This window comes from Erpetoichthys calabaricus, chromosome 1, assembly GCF_900747795.2.
Source record: "Erpetoichthys calabaricus chromosome 1, fErpCal1.3, whole genome shotgun sequence".
NCBI classification, from domain to species: Eukaryota; Metazoa; Chordata; class Cladistia; order Polypteriformes; family Polypteridae; genus Erpetoichthys; species Erpetoichthys calabaricus.
In genome coordinates, this window is record NC_041394.2 from 279,274,598 (window position 1) to 279,296,585 (window position 21,988).

The window sequence follows — 21,988 nt, forward strand, 5'->3', positions numbered from 1 at the left end:
AAGGAACTGTGATGGCCTCATCTCCAAGGACTGTGAATTTCTTGTTGGTGCAAAAAGTTTGTGCTCTTCTTGAAGTTTTAGAACATCTTATATGTGTTGCAAAAATTTCACAATGAATTAAAAAAATGCATGCAATTGTGAGGTTTGTTAAAAAGCATCGGGTGAGTTCATCTTGCTACTGTTCTCGCTTTATACCCATAAGGTATAAGAACAGGAGCTGGAGACAGATTGCATGTAATACCAGTTGTGCAACATACAAGATCAAAAGGGTAGCTGGTTGGCCAACATTAGCAAGATTCTGAACTATTCTGAAGGGCAATGGGCAACAGAATTTTATTTTAGCCACTGAGATCTGAAAACAATGGGGTTTTTGTTTTCCTCTTCCCTGTTGTAAATTACCCAGTTTATATCACTTTACTTTTACAGCATATGAAGCCATGACTGGAAATGAATTTAAATTTACAACTCACAAACAAGTCTATTTATAAACTTATGAATCTATTTAAAAATTTTACTCTACCAGTATTCTGAAAAGAGAGGCTGAGAACTCATGTACTTTTTTTTAACTTTCAATTTTTTGTACAGAAAATGTCTATATCAGTCTGTTAACTAATAGGAAAACTAAGTTCCTGCAAGCAAATTGAGCATTCTGTCAAAAATATGCTTTATTATTTTTTAAAATTATTACTAAACAAATATAAAACTTTAAAAATACTACCACTACTACAACAATATAATAATAAAATACATATTGAATTCAGATTGGTATTCTGGCGATCTCCAACTTACTAGTTTACCTAAATGTTCAATTTACTGTATCAGCTTCAGTGTTTCTATAGAGCCCAAAGCCTATCCCAGTAGCACTGGGATTGCACTAGAGTTGTCATTTATAATTTGCACATTTAAAGGGATGGGAGAAGAAAACTGGGGCACTCAAAGAAAAACATGTTTATACAGGGAGAAGATGCCACCTTCATATACATATGACCACTCAATTGCTATTTTATATAGAGAAATTCACAATCATCATCATCAATATGCATCTTACAAACTTTTAGAAACTTCTGCCATGCATAAACTTAACCATTAAGAGGCATTTTGATCAATGTCTCCCCAATACCTCCCTCATCAAGACCACAAAAATACAGTGCAATTAAAAAAAAACTTTGCTGGGTTTATTTTTCAACCATGCAGAAAATGTAAGCAACATGTAAAAACTGGATTACTTATCAAAATAAAACAATTTAACTTTCACTCACAGATTTGGCAGGTCCTGTCCCCTATGAAGTAAAGGCCAGATCTCTGTATTTGCCTCTCCTTGTCTTTGATATTCAATTGTACTGTATTCTTCTGATTAACAGTCAAACTGGAAGGTACAACTCCCTTGGTTTTATCTGGTTTATAAAAGCCAATCTCACAGCAGCAGGAAATCCCACCACTCACATATGGCAGCCTCACCTTTATTTTCCATTAGTTTTCTCTCTACACAGGAGACAGGCCCAACTTTCAGCAGTGCTGCACCACAAATGGCCCAAGGGCTGTTCATTTTTCAAGTGACATCCGCCTCTCAGCTAATAAGCCTCTGTCCAGCCCCCTTTAAGTTCTCTCTAGCTGCTGGGTGACTGACATCACTTTTTTTCCACAAGGTTTTATTTTTCTTGAATGGAATTTTTTGCAGAATGTCTGTTTCACAGAGGAAAAAAGTTATAAGTGAACTATTTTCACTAACAAAGCTGTTTAGGTTTCTTGATGAGAAGAGCTTTTTCACTTTTTGAACCCAATCTGTCCTTCATGGTGCATTGAGAAGTGACATTTTCAGTGATTTTTAAAAGAGACACAGAGCACTGAGCTGAGATTAACATTTACATGTGTTTACTTTACAACTGTCTGTGGCCATTAAACACTTGTAACTGTTTGGGCTCACGATGAATCGGAGGCTAACTTGACAGACACAGGGGGAGTTTTGTTTTTGTTTTTTTTTAAAAAAGGACAAGTGCTGTGAACAATGTTAAGTGATAAAAAAAAACAAAGACATCGGAAAAAAAGACAACTGCTAACTCCCTAACTGGAGCAATTATGGCGCCAGGTCACAATTTTATCCTCATACTGTTAAAATGTCCAGACCAAGATTCATTCTCACGTCTTAAATTTAAACTGTGGCATCCATAATCTGACACATACTTTGTAAGCCTTTCTTTCATATGTGTACTTCGAAAATAACATCTAGGAAAACTGAGGAAAGTTTCGCATGAAACTTAAAACATTCAGTCAGTAATGAGATCAAAATGAGTATGGCTAGCGTAAGTTGAGCCATTTGCCAAGATACGGAACAGCCATGAGCACAAAAGCTATTTGCATGATCATTCATCTTTAACCACTTAACTTTAACTAATACTACCAGCCCATTGTTGTAACCAGGTTTAATCACTGAAGGGTTTATAAACAGATTGCCATGTTAAAAAAAAAAAAAAAAAAAAAAAAAACCTAAACCAGGACAGCCCAATGTCTCACAGCTGTAGATTTCTGGGTTTGAATCCAGCATGCCTCGGTGGGTGTTCCTACCACATACCATCACCAAGCTGCAACACTAGTTAAAATCTCTCACTCACTCATTTTACTAAACTAATTTACTCTGAACCCAAGTTCTACAGAGCCAGAGTCTACCTACCAGCATATACCACAAAGCAGGAAACAAAACAATGTGGCTGCAGCTAGGATGAATTCATAATTTTTCATAATAATTGATTATTATAATCAATTATGCAAACTATTATACATCAATTTGAGAACACATACACTTGTTAAATGTATACATTTTTTTTAAATTAGTAATAGAGTAATACCTTGGTGAAGCAGAAGCATCAGATAATTTATGTGTGTTGTTTTTGTGCATTACATCCCATTTATTCTTTTTCTATTATTTAGGGAATATAAGACTCAGTGTGATATTATCCTTCAGTTTCTTAGAAGTGCCAAGCTAGAACTTTTACAAAAATAGTAAAATGTACGTATTTGGATGCTCTGTGTACAATCATGAAGTATTTCCATAATGATTGTAGCTCTAGTTTATCATATATTTAGAGAATCATTGACAGCTGGGTTGTCAAATGAGTACCAAACCCAGATTTTAACTTAACTCCCATTTACAAACAGAGAATTCACTTACAAAAAGAGAAGGACCCTTCTCTCCATCATTCAGTGGGCAGCAGACAAACGGTTGAAATCAGTTATATGAAATAACATGCTCAAGATAGTACATTCAGGTCCTCACAATTCTTTTCAGTTTATGTTTGTAATGAGCTGGGATCTTCAACACTAATGTCTTTCACAGCATTCCCCTTGACATTTTTTCAGCTTTTAAAAAAGAGATTTATTTCCTTGGTCCACCATGACCAGTTCAGTCTGTAACTGTCAGGACTGTCTGACTGGTGCAACTCATTTGACCTCAAGATGTGGGCTTAAGAGCACAGTGGGGTGTTTGGTATCACAAGCAACAGTGAGGGTGGATAAAAAACAAATACTCAGTGCATTAACCAATGGGAGTGTTTTTTAAAATACACACAGGATGGTCTTTGAATTTTCTACAAGTTCATTTTTTTCTATGAAGGAAGGTCAAGAAGGAATTTTTTTCATTCCCACTCAGCAGGGATTGGAAACACTGTCTGCACTCATGCTGCTCATTTATTATACTGTAAATAAACAGCAAAGAACATAATTCTAATTTTCCAATGTAACAAAATGTTTTTTAAACTATTAGAAAAAATATTTTCTCAGTTCCTCTTTAATCAACTTTGCATAAAAGATGAAATCTTCCTATTTGAAGTTATTTCAAATGGCCAAATAATTTATCTGTGTGTAATAAAATTGTTATTTACAGAAATTGAAATTACCTGCTTACTTTTTGGTGCAAATCTTCCAATAGTGAAGTGTTATACAATATTTCATAATGAGTGTCTTACACTAGCCCAGTAGTATAAACAGGGCAGTGTTATCTCCTTCTGAAGAGACAAATGCAAAATACTTTTTTTTATTACCGTGGCCTAATATTTGAAGTCAGACAGACAGATAAAGAAAAACAACTGGAGAGGTAAACATCATAACATAAAAATGGGAATTATTGATAATGCTAATAGAAGCACTTAAAAACATAGCCACATTAAAGTTTTAAGTTTACAGCTAAAATGAAACCTGAACATGAACTCAACTAATTTACCTAATGAAAAGGAAACAGTATCTGAAAGATTTACAGATCAATAATAAAAAAAAATGTGAAAGAGGCAATCTGTAACAGAAGAAAACAAAAGCAAAAAACTATTAATTAAAGCCATACATCACACTGACTTTCCAAGACTTATGTATAATTGCTTACTGATCCAAGAATCTCTGCCACTGTTATAATTTATCACTCCACCCATTCATTTATTTTCTGTACAGCATTTTAGATGGCAAAACATGAGGGACAAAGCTAGTGCTGGGAGCATCCAGTGCAGGGCAAAAAGCTTCCCTTGGTGGTGAATGAGTTCTATGTGGGCACATTCATTCACTCACCCGCAGCCAATAAAGTTTTCAGTATAAATGAATTTGTACATCTTTGGGCAGTGACATGGGGAAAACAGGGAGAAATTCCACATTAGCAGTGACTAAGCTGGGTTTTCACTCATCTCCTGGAGCTGTGAGTTGGCAATGCTAATATCCAAATCACTTTGCCACAATTCAGAAAAAGGTCATTAGCTTATATTTAAAAGAAGTGTCACACAAAGCAAAAGAGCAACTGAAAACAAAGTCACTGTAGTAAAAACTCTTAAGAAGTGTTACCATATGAATGCTCAACTACTTCATTTTAGTTCGCTGTTCTAAAATAAACCCTTAAAGTGCACTGTTGGCCGATTTTAGAGGGCTAGCAAATTTATTATCTACAGTATTCATTTTCTGAATCCACCATTTCTATCAGAGTCACTAGGTAGGCCTGCTGGAATAGTTCTGGCTCTCCACCCTGAATTTATTTTATACAACATTTAGAGGAGTGGGTTGCTTTTTGTATAATAAACATTAAGCTTACTAAGGCTAAATTATGTTTGAACCATAAGCATAGAGGTTATAATACTGTAACAGGCAGATGCCACACAGAGATTAGGCACAGAATGGATCCCTCAATTTATAAACTGACACATTTTTTTTTTTTTTTTTTTAATAATAGTTACAGCACACTGTTTTGGATAATGCGTATAGCAGAAAAGTGCTATGGGATATAAAATAAAGGTTTTCTTGAGAGTGTAACCATTTTCAGAGCATTTACTGTATAATTTACAGGATTAGTATTGTAACAGGTCGACCACACAGAGACTTGGCATATTCACACACCAGAACACTGCTTACTTCTTAGCTTCTGCCTCTTCAGAGAAGAAACAAGGATGCACTTTCCTGCTTCCCAGTAAATGCATAGTTAACAAAGCAGGGGGACGCTAGACGTTACCGCTGCTCTGTTGTATAAATGAAAACATAAGGAACTGAGCGGGGTAGGGAGCACAAGACAAGGGAATCTCCTCCCATACCCAAACTTGACAGACAACCCCGACTGTTTTACTGGAGTGGCTGCCGACCCAGCAGTGCACTGCCTACAATATTAATTACATTAACTGTGACATTTTCCACCTATTCCTCTCGGAGGGCTTATTAGTCACGCTCCTTATTTGCCAGTGGTCGTGTTCTCAATCTAGGCCACAACTGGCAGTCTAAGATAAATTATAGTTTAATATTCTGAAAAAAGTGAGATGATCAGTTATTTAGGATGGAATTCCATTCATCCATACATTCATTTTCTAACCTAATTAGGTGCAGGGAACCATAGCCTAGCAGAGAAACAAATAAATTGCCTTCTTTAGCAAAATAGTTTGGAACATTTTGGCTTTTTATTCATACTAATCTATATATTACCAAATGTTACTTGTCAACACGAAACACATGGAAAATGTGCATTCGGTAACATGCATTGATTTATATATTTTTAGACATTAATTCCGCATCCATCGCTCTTTTGTGTTTGTATAAAGATCAAGTAAAAAAAAAAAGAAAATCATCCGAGTCATTTCCTGATACTGCAAGCATTGGGAAGTGTGTTGCGATACTCTGCCATCAATACTGGACAAATGGAGTTTAAACTACCAATCACAACAACTGCAATCCTAAAGATGTATCAGAGATAACATTGGGTACATTCCTCCAAGGAACTGGAACATGCATGTGTTCACCCTTATCTGCTAGAAATGAAAAAGGGTGACTGCTAGGGAAGGGCAAGGGGTGAGCTTTCAGTGCTTCGCATTTTACTGTAGGAAGAAAAAAAAAAAAAAACAACTTAATGTGTGTTTGTGTGTGTCCACAGGCAGCACATCAAATCTTTTTAAAGTGCACTACCCACCTCCTATTATATAGTGCCATATTATATAATGAATTTCATATCAATCCAATTATTGCTCTATTACACAGTAGATTTCACATCTATCTGTCTAGTATAAATTGAGCTTCATATTTAGTAGCCCATAAAGGGACTGTCATCCACAGCAACAGTGATGCTGCCTCACTTTTTTTAAAAAGCAGTAGTTTGTTTACCTTAAGATGGGGTTATCTGTGCCACCTGGGAGAATGACATCCTGTTAGGCTTCCATGGTCTCATTTCTCACTTTTTAACCTTTGGCAACCCCTTGCCAGTTGAGCAAATCTTATACTCTGTATTATAGACTGTAATAGCCACTCACACACACAGCAGGCTAATTTAGAGTCACTAGTCAGCATCATATCATTTCTTCTCACTTAGGGAGAAAGCAGAGGCCTGAGCTATAACATAATGGCACGTATACTTTTTCTTTTCATTTTTTTAATGAAGAGTAGTCTTTGCTATGAGTTTCAGTTGCCATAACATGAAATCAAATGCAGTATTCTAAATAAAAGACCTTGATTTGTGACTGACAGAAATGTTATCTAATCATGTTCAAATAGCTTCCACTTATGGTCCATTACATACTGGTTTGTCAGGTAAGAGGAAAAAAAAAAAAAAAAAAACATGTAAAATGGTTTCTTTAAAATGTTGGGAGAAATGTGAGGACTAGCAGACCATATGATATTCTTTTGCAAACATGAAAAACGGCAAAGGGGATGAATGTTAAACAGTGTTGTTTCCTATCCAGCGCAGCTTGGTCGAGTCGGATGTAAGGCTGGAGCACATGGAGACATAATTCAGAAAGCCCTCTATATTCTGACCACAGAAAATCGAGTAGCGAATGTCCAATTTTGAGGTAATTTTTAAAATCTGAATACAGCTGTTAAATTGTGACCATTCCGCATGTGTCGAGTAGTGTTAATAAATAAGTTCTTAATAAGCTCTTGCGAAAGAAACAATATTCAGATTTGCTTGAAATCAAATGACTGAATCATAGATTATAGAAAAGACAGTTTGACAACATTACAAAAATAAAAATATGCACAATACAAAAAGCTGCATTGTCCATGATGTTAAAAAATACACAAAAAGAAAAATAGGTTTACGCCATGGCCTAAATAGTTATACTTCTCATCACAAAAAAAGGGTTTAGCCCAGATGGCTATTATGATATATACAAAATCAGTTTATAATCTCATTCAAGTTAATGATGATGCATTTCATCCTTTGAGTTTGTCTTGCCTTTCTTACAAAAAGCAAAACTGCGTAAACCCATAAATGCTTGAATAGTGATCTTCATTCAATAGGCTGCCTCCCCAAAGCCTCATAGAATTCTTCTTACAGAACAATTCTGTTCTCTTTACATCATTGTCTGCACATACCCTGTTACATCACACTTCCAGGATGCTGGGTTCAAAATCAGACCTGGGGCAGATTTATAAAACTTATGTACACACAAATAGAGGCCCGAAACATGTGCATGCGACTTTTTTCCCCCCCCCAACACAAAAGTGAGGATTTATAAAAGAAAACCTGATGAGATTCCTTGCAAATATTTACAGCAACTCTGACCAATGCAAATGCAACATTTCGTAGAAAGTGGGAAATGACAACATCCTTGATCAAGTAAGGAAAGGTAGCCAACCATGTAAATGACGTCTCATGCACACAATTCATGTCACTAAGGCATTAGTATATCATGAATTAATGTGAAAACCATGTTAAACTTCAAAAGTGATGAATGACTTAAAGACTACTTTGACCCACATATAATGGAACTAATGCTATGCATTTGCACTGAAGAACTTTAATTTTGTCAGTTTATATCAGCTACCTGTTATTACTTCTTAGAGAACTGGCCAACAAATCATTAATATATAGCCAAGATTCAGCTCCATAATGCCTGCTGTGCTGGATGCCATTAACCAACTAACAAGGCAACTAACAGTTTCGGTATGAAATACGTGTAGATAATATATAAAACATTTTTGGCAACATAAAAGGGCATTTTGCTACAGTGTACAGTTTTCCTAATGTAACTGGGCAATTGGACTGCACTCCTATTCCAAAAAGGGCACCTAGTGACAATGAAGCTGCTTTCGTTACATTGCATTGCATCTGTGATGCCAAGATGAGACCAACAAAAGTCGTGGCTTTGTGGCCAGGGCCAACCCAGGATTCATTTATTTTTGAGGCAAAAGTGGCACTCGAAGATGCCTTGCTGATGGTGCTGTACAGAGTGGCTGAAGGTTCAGCCAGTCACCTTATCAACAAGCCAGTGTTTCATATCGCCTATACTATTCATTGTAACAGCAATCATGTTATTACATTTGCCAGATGATTGTGGCTACTCAATCAAATGCTGGTGTCTTATGTCTTTCCCCAACAACACAGAGGAGAGGTGCTATAAAGTCATGCATGCTCTTCTGCGTTCAGTTGTGGAGTGCACCAAAGAACTCCAATTGCAGGTGGTGGTGTCTAGATGCATTAGGTGGGAGGCAGCTCTTCCTGCCAAGAAAGATCTGCAGTATCTTGATTGCATATTTACAAGGTTCTTTAGCATAGTTCATATAGTACTATTTCAAGTCAGAATTGGTTCAAGATGCGTTCACATATGCACATTAACAAAATAATGGTGATTTATAAAGGGTAAATTTCACACAAATGCGCTTACACTTTATTTTGGCTGTACGCCTTTTATTTATTTTTGCCGTACTTTCATTTATAAATTGACATGTGGATTTGAGTGTGAGACTCCTGGCTATTGCATGTGTGTAATTTGTACATTCTCCATGCTTCCCTTTTGGCTTCTTCTAAGCTCCGGTTAGTGTCACAATGACATACAGTACTGTGCAAAAGTTTTAGGCAGGTGTGAAAAAATGCTGTAAACAAAGAATGCTTTCAGAAATATAAATAATGATTGTTTATTGTTATCAATTTAAATAATGCAAAGTGAGCGAACAAAAGAAAAATCTAAATCAAATCAATATTTGGCGTTACTACCTTTTGCCTTCAAACCAGCATCAATTCTTATAGGTACACTTGCACAAAGTCAGGGATTTTGTAGGATTATAATCAGGTGTATGATCAACCAGTTATACAAAACAGGTGCTAATGATCATCAATGTCACACGTAGGTTGAAACACAGTCATTAACTGAAACAGAAACAGCTGTGTAGGAGGCTTAAAACTGGGTGAGGAACAGCCAAACTCTGCTACCAATGTGAGGTTGTGGAAGACAGTTTCATGTCATGGCAAGACTGAGCACAGCAACAAGACACAAGGTAGTTATACTGTATCAGCAAGGTCTCTCCCAGACAAAGATTTCAAAGCAGACTGGGGTTTCAAGATGTGCTGTTCAAGCTCTTTTGAAGAAGCACAAAGAAACGGGCAACATTGAGGATCGCAGACGCAGTGGTTGGCCAAGGAAACTTAGTGCAGCAGATGAAAGACACATCAAGCTTATTACCCTTCGAAATCAGAAGATGTCCAGCAGTGCCATCAGCTCAGAACTGGCAGAAACCAGTGGGACCCAGGTACACCCATCTACTGTCCGGAGAAGTCTGGCCAGAAGTGGTCTTCATGGAAGAGTTGCAGCCAAAAAGCCATACCTCCGACGTGGAAACAAGGCCAAGCGACTCAAGTATGCATGAAAAAATAGGAACTGGGGTGCAGAAAAATGGGAGCAGGTGCTATGGATTGAAGAGTCAAAATTTGAAATATTTGGCTGTAGCAGAATGTAGTTTGTTCGTCAAAGGGCTGGAGAGCAGTACAATAATGAGTGTCTGCAGGCAACAGTGAAGCATGGTGGAGGTTCCTTGAACGTTTGGGGCTACATTTCTGCAAATGGAGTTGGAGATTTGGTCAGGATTAATGGTGTTCTCAATGCTGAGAAATACAGGCAGATACTTATCCATCATGCAATACCATCAGGGAGACGTATGACTGGCCCCAAATTTATTCTGCAGCAGGACAACGACCCCAAACATACAGCCAAAGTCATTAAGAACTATCTTCGGCGTAAAGAAGAACAAGAAGTCCTGGAAGTGATGGTATGGCCCCCACAGAGCCCTGATCTCAACATCATCGAGTGTGTCTGGGATTACATGAAGAGACAGAATGATGTGAGGAAGCCTACATCAACAGAAGATCTGTGGTTAGTTCTCCAAGATGTTTGGAACAACCTACCAGCCGAGTTCCTTCAAAAACTGTGTGCAAGTGTACCTAGAAGAACTGATGCGGTTTTGAAGGCAAAGGGTGGTCACACCAAATTTTGATTTGATTTAGATTTCTCTTTTGTTCATTTACTGCATTTTGTTGATTGATAAAAATAAATGATTAACACTTCCATTTTTGAAAGCATTCTTTGTATACAGCATTTTTTCACACCTGCCTAAAACTTTTGCACAGTACTGTACTTCTGATAGGTTAATTTTTGAGTTTAAAACTGGCTTGAGTGCAGCAGAATGCCCTATAAGCACATAATCGAAACAAAATGGAACTTGATTAAATCCAAAAAACACATACCAATTAAATTTACCATCCATTCATTATCCAAAACCACTTCTGATTTTAAAGGATGATGAAGCCTATCCCATGAGAATCTACAACAAAAAATTAGACAACAACCCTCAAGGGGATGGCAGCTCATCACAGAGAGCAGGTTAACGGTCAGTCATTCATTCTAGGCAATTAATGTTCATGATGATGCTTTCATAAAAGAAAAATGTAAATAATCAGAAGAAATAATCAAAGATTCATGATAAAACACACAGTATTAAAACAAAATAAATTCTTTTTGCAATCTCTGCAGAGTGTCTGAATCAGTAGTTCTCCTTGAGCAAATCCCAGTTCCTCCTGATAAAGTGTGAAAACCTACAGTCTGCCATAAGCATTACGGCTACACAGGTCACAGCTCTACTCTCCGGACAGTGCTTTTGGGCAATGAAAGCTGTGAACTGAGCATAGGCATTAGTTTGTCTGCGTGAGTCATTGGAGGCTCATGGACACACAACACACCTTATTTTAAAAGGGTTATACTAGTACATGAAATTGCATAGTACATGAAATTGCAAACTGTTTATGAGGATATAAAAAATGTGCTTCCTTCACATATGTATAATCATCATGCGCCTATTCATTTTCTGAAAATTTTTCTCAAGGACAGAGCCACAGGAAGCCTTCTTGGTAGCACCAGGTGCAAACAAACTTATTTAATATAGTGCCTTTTCTGTTATTACTACTTTCTAAACATGCTTTATAAGTGCAGAGCCACAATTGGGTACATACAGTAAGTATGTTTTTATATTTGGAGCTCAGGCTGATTTAAGCATTTTGCCCAAGGTCACACTGTGAGGAAAGTTCTTGCCACTGAACCAGCAGATATAAGATGTAAGGTGCAGTGTTCTAGCCCATACACTGGGCACAAACCTGTAACCCACACTGGTCAGGATGCCACTAAATCACTGAAGAATTTCGCTCACATTGGACCACTTTAGAATTACCAGTTAGTCCGTCCTGCAAGTCTTTGGGGTATGAAAGAAATCAGAATATTCACAGAGAGAACATTTACTCCCATTCACTTAGTTTTTGAACATGATTACTTCAGTACAAAGTTACATAGCAAAAACTTGGTTCTTTCATTTTATAGGAGACTGTAAAGCACCTTGTGAAGAAACAGACACATGAGAATATATTCCAAAGACAGGATACTACAGTAGAAAGCAAGACTATTCAAATAGGTGACAAACAAAGCATAAGAGTGTAGAAAAGTTAAAATGAACTAATAACACCTAAGAGGGGATTAGCAGAATGATAAAATGCACTGAAAAAAAGAGTGTAGTACGGTATCGAAAGAAGAGTCGCTTAGGAAACAGATTGAATGCTCCCATTTGTAAGCCAAAAAGGAAGAATCACACAATAGCTAAAGCACTTTAAAAATTAGAATGCAGACAGAGTCTTCACAGTGGTCATCTAAGAACAATCTTGATCAATAAAAATTAAAAAAACACCCTAAAAGCAGCGCAGAATCAGAAAAAAAATGTTAGCAAGTACTGAAATAGAAGACCATATGGTACAGGACATAGAACTTCATTTAAGTTGTGTATAAATATATCAATCTATCACAAGAGGATCTTCAGACTTCAAGAATGGTGGTAAAACTGCACCAATCGGGATAGGGATTTTGTAGAGAAGTAAACAAAGTTACATACAGTAGATCTGATTGACACTAATTTCCTATTGATTACAAGTTTAACATGTGGGAGTACCCAAAGAAAATCAAACAATGTGTAAACTCCATGTAGCTCCATGAAAATAATTTGTGATCAACGAGCCACTGGAATTTCGTACTCAGACAATGGAGAATTAAACCGGTTTAGTCTCAAGCAGAGGAGACTCCGTTATGACATAATCCAGGTCTTTAAAATTATCAAAGGCTTTGATAAAACACTTTCAGGAGAATTCTTTCAACTTAATGATGAATCAAGGAATCAAGAACACCTGTGGAAATTAAGGAGGAGATGTGCATTTAGGAATAAAGACAGGAAGAACGTCTTTACTTAAAGGTTGTCAAGGATTCTGCTTCAACTACATGTTTAGGTGTTTGCTTCACATTCCAAGAACTCTCTAAGAAGAATCTGGATGAAATATTAGGGCAACTTAGCAATTAGCTAAACAAATGAGCTTCACGGATTGAATAGTCTCCCCTCATTTGTTAAATTTTTGTTCTTATCGGTCTGAGAAATTACTGTAAGCAATAGTAGTATTGCTACATGTACAGAGTACAGTGAAATTCTTGCACGTACAATAAAACGTACAACATATTGCCATTCTAACGTATGTATGCATGTTCAATTTACATATATATTGTCACAAATGTGCGCATGGGAGGCAGCTGAAGGGTCTAAATGAGAGTAATTCTATGCCAGACCAGGGGGCAGTGGAGTGCGCCGACCTTTTTTCTCACTTTCCTGCAGACTGTTCACGGGAAATCCCGCCTGGCCCTGATGACATCACTTCCGCTCCTTCTGATGACGTCGCTTTCGGTTCAGAGCCTATGGGAGAGGACCCTTCCACTTCCGCCCTGAATGACCTCACTTCCCTTGCTGGCCTTTAAAGCCGCCATATTTACCCGAACTCATCAGTTCTGTTTTGGACTCCGTACTGAGCACATCAGTGTGAACAATTTATCCTTTTGCAGCCAGGAATTATTATACGGGTGGCTGCCCCAAACCTTTTTATGACCCTCGCATCTGCTTTTTGTGACAGTATACAATTCCATTTTAGCAATAGGGCTTACAAAGTAAATACCTGCTAAGCGAAACCAGAATGGTCTTACTGGGCAAGTAAAAGAAAGAGAAGATAACAAACTAAGCATTAATTGAGCATTAAAGCTAATGTACAAGGTAAAGGAGCTTAGAAAGTTAAAAGGAAATTTGTTACACTGTTTACAAACATTTACAGTGTTGGTCAGCAAAAAAATGTTATTTGTAAGGTTAGTAAAGTATAATGTGATGTGTAGAAATGGACAGCAGAAAAAAAACATTTATTCAGCAGGCTAATTTTGGAACAAACGGACTGTTCTAATAGTACTAAGAGTATTAAATAGATGAAACTGACCAGTCGAATCTGAAGCTTACCCATAGATTCACTGAGGCACTGCTTCCCATTGTTATGACAGAGTTTATCAATGAAATTTTGTCACATTCTCCATTTTTTTTTTTTTTTTTTTTTTTTAAAACAAGAGTTTTGGAAATTGCAGAAGTACTACTCACATTAAATATGCTGAAATCAAACATATCACCAGGACCAGATAAAATTTATCCTCAAGTGCTTAGGAAACTTAGCAAATACATATATAAACCCTTGAGGATTATTTTTAGGAAGTCACTGAGCAGTGGGGAAAAACGACAATTATCATCCTCTTATATAAAAAGGGGTGATCAGGTTGATCCTACCAACTAAAGGCCAGTAAGCTTAACGTGCATAAAAGGTAAATTAATGGAAGGAATTATTAGGGATGAGATTGAGCAACACATGGCAAGAACAGGAGTTTTACTGAACAGTCAGCATGGGTTCAGAAGAGGGAGATCATGTTTTACTAACATGCTGGAATTCTATGAGGAAGCAACAAAAGGACATGATCAAAGTAGTGCATACAATGTTATTTATTTTGACTTTTGATATGCTTTTGATAAGGTCCCCCATAAGATTTTGGGCATCAAAGTAATAGAAGTGGGAGTTCAGGGTGTGAGGATGCAGAATTGGTTGAAACATAGGAAGCAGAGGGTTATGACTTATCTGAAATTGGCTGACGTTAACCGTGTTGTCCCTCAGGAGTCTGTGCTAGGGCCACTGCTATATTTTATATTTATTTATATAAATACATACACACACACACACATTCTAAATAGAGACAAATAAGTTAAGTTTGCAGGTGATACCAAGATAGATGGATTGGCAGATAATTGAGAATCAACTGAATCATTAAAATGGGACTGACAGCATACAGGCTTGAGCAGATGAAATTTAATAAAAGTAAATGTAAAATATTACACATACAAAGAAAAAATGTTTGGTTTGAATACACAATGGGAGGTCTGAGAAAGTACACTACATGAAAGGGATTAAGGAGGCATAATGGCCTTGTCACGATCAACTTCCTAACAGTATTCAGAAGCCATTAAGACGGCTAACAGAATGTTCGTGTTCTATAACGCGATGTGTGGCGTACAAGTCAAAGGATGTTATGCTCATGCTTTATAACACACGTAATCTGGAGTACTGTGTACAGCAGCACTAAAAACAGTCCAGATAAAATTGACTAGGTTGATCCCAAAACTGCAAGGTATGAGTTATGAGGAAAGATTAAAGGAGATAAGCCTTTCAGTTTAAGCAAAAAATGGTTTAAATTATGAAGAAAATTAGTACAGTGAATCGTGACAATTACTTTAAATGAGTTCATCAACATGGGGACACAGTTGGAAACTTAATTTCACACAAACATAAGGGAGTTTTTTTTCCCCACACAGACAACAACCATAGACGCATGGAATAAGCTGCCAAGTAGTTTGGTAGACAGTAAGACTTTAGGGACCTTCAAAGCTGGACTTCACATTTTGAAAGAATTAAGTGGATAGGACTGATGAGCTTTGTTAGGCTGAATGACCTGTCCTCAAGCAAAGTGTTCCAATGTCTCCACTAAGATAATGGGGAAAGATATATTGGTTTCAGCATGTCTAAAAAACACATTCCCAGGGAATGAAAACAATCCAGAGGGTAACTGGTCTAGAATTTGAACAAAGCCTCTGGATGTATTATCCAGCAGAACTAACAATCCCTTTTGTGGTATCTCCCTTCTAGAAAGCTCTTCTGAAATTCAGAATATTCAAATGAAAACTGCAGGCTGAAGTTTCCTGCAGACTGGACTTTAATGGTCTGTGGCAGTGCACAGAAAAATCTCCAGTGGTAAATTAAGACTTAATTTAACACTGACAGTTTGCTGTGTGCCCCTTATCCACGAAGTGAAGACAGTTAGTTTAGAACAGACCTAACAGATGATCAAATTCTAAGCATTTCCTTTTATTGGCATTTATATATACAGTGGGGCGGCACGGTGGCGCAGTGGGTAGTGCTGCTGCTTCACAGTTGGGAGACCTGGGGACCTGGGTTCGCTTCCCGGGTCCTCCCTGCGTGGAGTTTGCATGTTCTCCCCGTGTCTGCGTGGGTTTCCTCCGGGCGCTCCGGTTTCCTCCCACAGTCCAAAGACATGCAGGTTAGGTGGATTGGCGATTCTAAATTGGCCCTAGTGTGCGCTTGGTGTGTGGGTGTGTTTGTGTGTGTCCTGCGGTGGGTTGGCACCCTGCCCAGGATTGTTTCCTGCCTTGTGCCCTGTGTTGGCTGGGATTGGCTCCAGCAGACCCCCGTGACCCTGTGTTCGGATTCAGCGGGTTGGAAAATGGATGGATATATACAGTGGAACCTCGGTTTGTGAGCATAATTTGTTCTGGAAACGTGCTCACAGTCCAAAGCATTCGTCAAAGAGAATTTCCCCATAAGAAATAATGCAAACCCAAAACTATTCATATAAAAATGTTTAATACAAAATATAAAGTAAAAATACATAAAACAAATTAACCTGCACTTTACCTTTGAAAAGAATCATGGCTGGTGTGAATGAGTTTCTAAACTCTTGTGGGGATTCCACCAAACAGGACGACATGCAGAAGAGCATCCCAAAGCAATAGCAGTCTCCCAGCACTGTAGCAGTTTGCCGTAAAAGCGAATCCGAAAAGATCGCGGACATGCTATAAGCGCCTGCCGTCAATGGGTGATATAAGGAACAAGGAACATTATAAATGTGCAGGGCACAGTATTACTTGGCAACGGCCCTGCCTGATTGCTGTGTCTGTGTATAGGAGTGTGTCAGATCCCACTACAATAAATAACCGCGCTGTTGCGGTTTCAAGCTGAATAAAGCTGGTGTTGCTAAAGTACTGAGACTCAGCTTTGTGTTTTGAGGTGCAAGATGGGGACTTGCACGTCACAGCACACACACACAGTCACAATGCTGTAGTAAATAGTATACGCTCGTACGGATGTTGACTATATGAGTGAGGCACGCCGACTCAGATGGAGAATAGGAGACAATTGCCCACAATCCCGCAGCGAGAGAGAGAACCATCAGCTCAGTTGTGATCACATGATGCTCAGCAGACAAAGTGTATACGTACTACTCGTATTGCAAGACCTTACTCGTTTATCAAGTTAAAATTTATTAAAAATTTTAGCTCGTCTTACAAAACACTCGTAAACCAAGTTACTCGCAAACCGAGGTTCCACTGTATTTAACAGTGCTCATAAATAGGAACAGGAAATATAGTGAGAAGTCAAGCAAAATTACACCTTTTATTGGCTAACTAACAAGATTACAATATGCAAGCTTTTGAGGCATCTTGCCTGAAGGGGCCAGAGTTGCCTCAAAAGCTTGCATATTGCAATCTTTTCAGTTGGCCAATAAAAAGGAGTCATTTGCTTGACTTCTCACAATATCCATAATGGCTAACACAGTACAACACCCTAGTGCAACTGGAAATATATAAATTGTTTTTGAATATTTTTAAGTGCACAAAGTCGTCATTAGGAACTTTCATGGTTTAGTTGCTGACAATGAGGTCTGCTTTATATTGATTTTTAAGCCCATAGAGTGCATCACAGTTCAGTTTCAACCACCATTCTTCATTCCGCAACCCAAAGTCAGATATTGCATCTTGTAGATTTTAAAAATGTTAAGAATTATGTCAAGCCTTACTATATGTACAGAACATGAGTAATTACAGCTCTCATTAATTCAGACAGATTCATTATTTATGAGTATTTGAGGTTCATTGACATTGGTCAAATTGAAGAAAGACTCTGGAAAACAGAATTATAGTCATTTATTTTAAAATCCAAACAACCATTTACTTATCTTGGGTTCTTTTATTAAATGAATGTGTGGTGAGAAAATAGTCAACTTTCACTGAACACAGAAGCTGTGTGGAGTTAAAGTAATGAAAGAAAAAAATGACCTCTCAAAAATCAAAAGAACTCCCTATTCTAGTAGTATTCATATTTCAAATTATGTGCACTGTATGAATCAGAGAAGTACTGAATAAAAAAAGAAATTAACTCTTCATTTACAAAAGTGCTATACTGAAAAATTTCTGCTGCTCCCCTATTAAAACTTCCTAAACGTCCAGCACAACCAGTTGAACTGGATTGCTATATAGTTTTATGTTAAACTCCTGTCATTTTTCACAGACCTGAGTTTCTAAAGCCAAAGGTTCGACATTCAAGTTAGTCTGCCTGTCCTCGAAGATAAGCACTGCTTTTGAGAAGTGTGGAAATACTCAGGCTTTAATAGATGTTTTACTTTTGACTAAATATTGAATTGATATTTTCACTGTGTCTTATTGTAATTTAGTACAACTATGTACGATATGTAAATCTCTGTATATTCTTTGCATTGTTGGTGCATAAGATAATACCTACTTATGTTTATAAAAAGACTTCTACCTCTTTCATTGACAATACTGACTGCTACACACTTCATTTTATATTAGGTACAAGGTTACTTAATAGTTCTGCGTAATGTTTTTTATTTAATAGTATCCCTAATAGATTCTACAGTAGTTGCCCTTATTTTGTGGCAACAGTACTACAGAATTTAATGGTAGTTATTGGTCTCCTGCTGTGTTTTTATGCTGTTATTTACCCTGCTGTACTCCATAAATTATATATGAAACTGAAAGTATTATAACAACCACCTGGGAGTGTTAGCATTGCTGAAACTGCCATCTACTTGAACAGAAGCATAGAGATAAAAACATGGTGGAACAGTGTATACTGTATTGCAAAACCTTAACAGGCCCTAACACAAGCATGAAAACAAAAACTCTGAAGATTACAGATGAACTATGCTGAGCTTGGTTTACCTCTGACTTTAGCACAGTAACTGTGGGCACCTGCCTACATAACTAGTTCCAAATGAGCACTAGAAAACCATTGGCGCAGTGGTAGTGCTGCTGCTTTGCAGTAAGGAGACTGTGGAAGATTGTGGGTTCACTTCCCGGTTCCTCCCTGTGTGGATAGCACTTTGAGTACTGAGAAAAGCGCTATATAAATGTAATGAATTATTATTATTATTATTAAAAAAACCTGAATATTGACAGAACAACAACCAAAACAGCGCTGCGATGGGCTGGCACCTTGTCCAGTTTGTTCCTGCCTTAAACCCTTATGCTAGCATTAAACAGTAGAAAGTATGCAAATATTTATATTAGAGAAAAGATTCTGAAAAATAAATCAGAGGAGCTGACAACCTAACCATACTTCAGATCAGTTTATATAGTTTCCCCAAAATGGTTGGCAATGCTACATAATCACATCAAGTCACAATCCCACCAAAAGGCTATATCCATCATCCCAGACAACCACTCACAAAATAAGGCAATTCTGTCCCACATGACAGTTTTCAGTTCTGTTTTGTCTTTTATAGCTTTTTTACTTGTTAATCCAATGCTCCCTTGCTTTTGTAAATTCTTCCCTAGTTTTTCTACTGTCCTTGTCACTACTGGTAGCAGGAGGTGGTACCTGCAGCCAATTCAGCATGCACAGCTAGTCCAGTTCCTCCAGGATGGTACATCCATATGTACTGTTGCAGCAAGGTTTCCTATGTGTCCAAGCACAGTCTCAAGAGCATAGAGGAGATACCAGGAGACTATGTTACATAAGAATTAGACGAGGCAGTAGAAGGGTGAGGAGGAACAGGAGGACCAATGTCAGAGCCCCTACAAAATGACCTCCAGCTGGCTATTTGTGTGCATGTTTCTGACCAAACTGTCAAAAGCAGGCTCCAGGAGGGTGGCATGAGGGCCAGACATCCTGTAGCGGGACCTATTGGGATTGGCATTCACCAGCGAATACACAATTGGCAGCTGGCTCACACTAAGTACATTTGAAACAGTCTGGAGCTGCAGTGGTGAACATTATGCAGCCTGCAAAATAATCCTGCATGACCGGTTTTGGCAGTGGGTCAGTCAGACCTACACGTGCTAGACAATGGTAACCTGAAAGTTGTTAGTTACCGGGATGAAGTCCTCAGAGCCATTGTCAGACCTTACACTGGTGCAGTGGGCCCTGGGTTCCTCCTGGAACAAAACAATGCCTGGCCTCATGTGGCCAGAGTGTGTAGGCAGTTCCTCAGTGACAAAGGCATTGATGTCATTGACTGGCCCGCATGTGTTCCAGCTCTTCTCATGTAATGCCCATCTCATGGTATTTCCTCCATGCTCTTGAGACTGTGCTGGGAGACATTGCAAACATACCTGTGCAACTTGAATCGGCTGCAGGTACCACCTCATGCTACCAGTATTAACAAGGACACTAGCAAAACACACAACTAGAGAAGAATCAGTCAGGAAGGATAAGGAGAGAAATTGTCTGTGGCTACCACCTGTAAGTTGTTTCACAATCACATATTCTTCCTAACTGGACAGATTGATATACCTGAAGCTTAATTGATTTGGTGTTACACTTAGATAATGAAGTGTTCCCTTAATTTTTTGAGCAGTGTAACAATGATCCATAGAATTGATTTCAAATCTCAAAATAAATAAATGCATCACACCAATTACAAAAGTGGCATTTCCCAGAGAAAATCATTACTGGATCAAAACAGAGATGGACCCAATAACATAACGGAATGAATGAGCTTGGGCAGTTTAAGCAAAATTATTTATCTGAGCCGAGTGTTCTAAGTATTGTATTTGGAAAATTTTCCTGGGCAAGTGGATTGGAAAACCATGTTAAATATCAGGGGCCAAAAAAAACTCAATGCAGGAAAACCAACACCAATCAGTTAAAGCTGATGCGGAGTAGTGAGAAACAAGTTCAAGATTCCAAATTGCAAGTACCAGAAAAGCAATGAGTTGTAATACAGAGAGCTGAACCACACTCCTATTTAAAAAAAAAAAAAAAAAATCAAAAAAAAAAATTAAAAATCCAACGGAGCAGACATTTATTAAAGTAGGGACAACCATTAATTAAATTTACCCGATAAACAAATACTGTAACTAAATATTAAATAAGCCAGAGAGATCTGTATTAAACAACAGATTATTATATCATAGCACATTAAGTTTAAAGTTACTGTTTATTGTTTTGTAATATATGTGAACGATTAGTGTAAAATAACTGTTTATCTAATGGAGTTGCAGAATTAACATTTAAATGAGAGCAATCCTTTGGGTGCGATTTCATCATTGTGGGAACAAATCAGCTAATGGCTTGGATGGGAGACCTACATAGGACTCAACTCTGGACTGTGTTGCTGGTTGGCACTGACCTTTTAAAACCTACCCTGGGGGCATTTGCAGGATATTCTGTAAATCAGTTTGGGGAGTCAATGATGACCTAAACAAGTCCAGGACCATTAGTGTATAGGGGCCTTTAGTCCCTTCTAGAATCTATACCACTAAAATTATTCTTTATTTAATGGATTAGGAACCTTGGTTTTCTAGTGTGTCCTAACTAAGCAGGACTTCAGCATTATGTAGAATGTCTTCTGATGGCAAGAAATGTCACTAATATGGGCTTCCCCTTAGTCTGCCACAAATCTCTTTTGCCTTTCTGGTACCAGAAAGTACCTTCTTTGACATCCTTTAGAATCACAGAACCCAGTGCTCCCTACTTGACCCAAAATTGCATTTTAAAAGTATCATTCATTCACGTGTTTGAGATCTCTCTCTCTCTCTCTCTCTTTTGGGTCTCCACTTCAACTCAGTGCTTAGCTCTCTAGCTGCAGGCTTCAATCCTTTACAAACAGATATAATGTACAGTAGATATAATGTAATCAAGATTTTGTCCCAAAAACGAATACAAACTTTAAAAAGCACCTTTCTATAGCAAACACTATCCCAAAATACTTTACAAGCTAAGAGACACAGTGTAATTGTTAAACACAGACATCCTATTATTGTAGAAGAGCTGGTTAAGGTACTTGCCAAGGGTCAC

At 37.7% G+C, this 21,988-nt stretch overlaps 2 protein-coding genes across 4 annotated transcripts in view; one reads left to right on the plus strand and one right to left on the minus strand.

The window, feature by feature from the left end:
• Positions 1-21,988, plus strand: part of itpr2 (inositol 1,4,5-trisphosphate receptor, type 2) — a 1,448,083-nt gene that overhangs the window by 888,133 nt on the left and 537,962 nt on the right. The window lies entirely within an intron of this gene.
• The window catches only part of rassf8b (Ras association domain family member 8b), a 214,274-nt gene that overhangs the window by 99,306 nt on the left and 92,980 nt on the right, over positions 1-21,988 (minus strand). The window contains exon 1 of one of the 3 annotated variants that reach the window (XM_028815561.2): positions 1,260-1,505. The exons of the other annotated variants lie outside the window; for them this stretch is intronic. The gene's annotated coding sequence lies outside the window, so the exon portion shown is untranslated. Of the gene's footprint in view, positions 1-1,259; positions 1,506-21,988 lie in introns of those variants that run through there. 3 annotated transcript variants of the gene reach the window in all.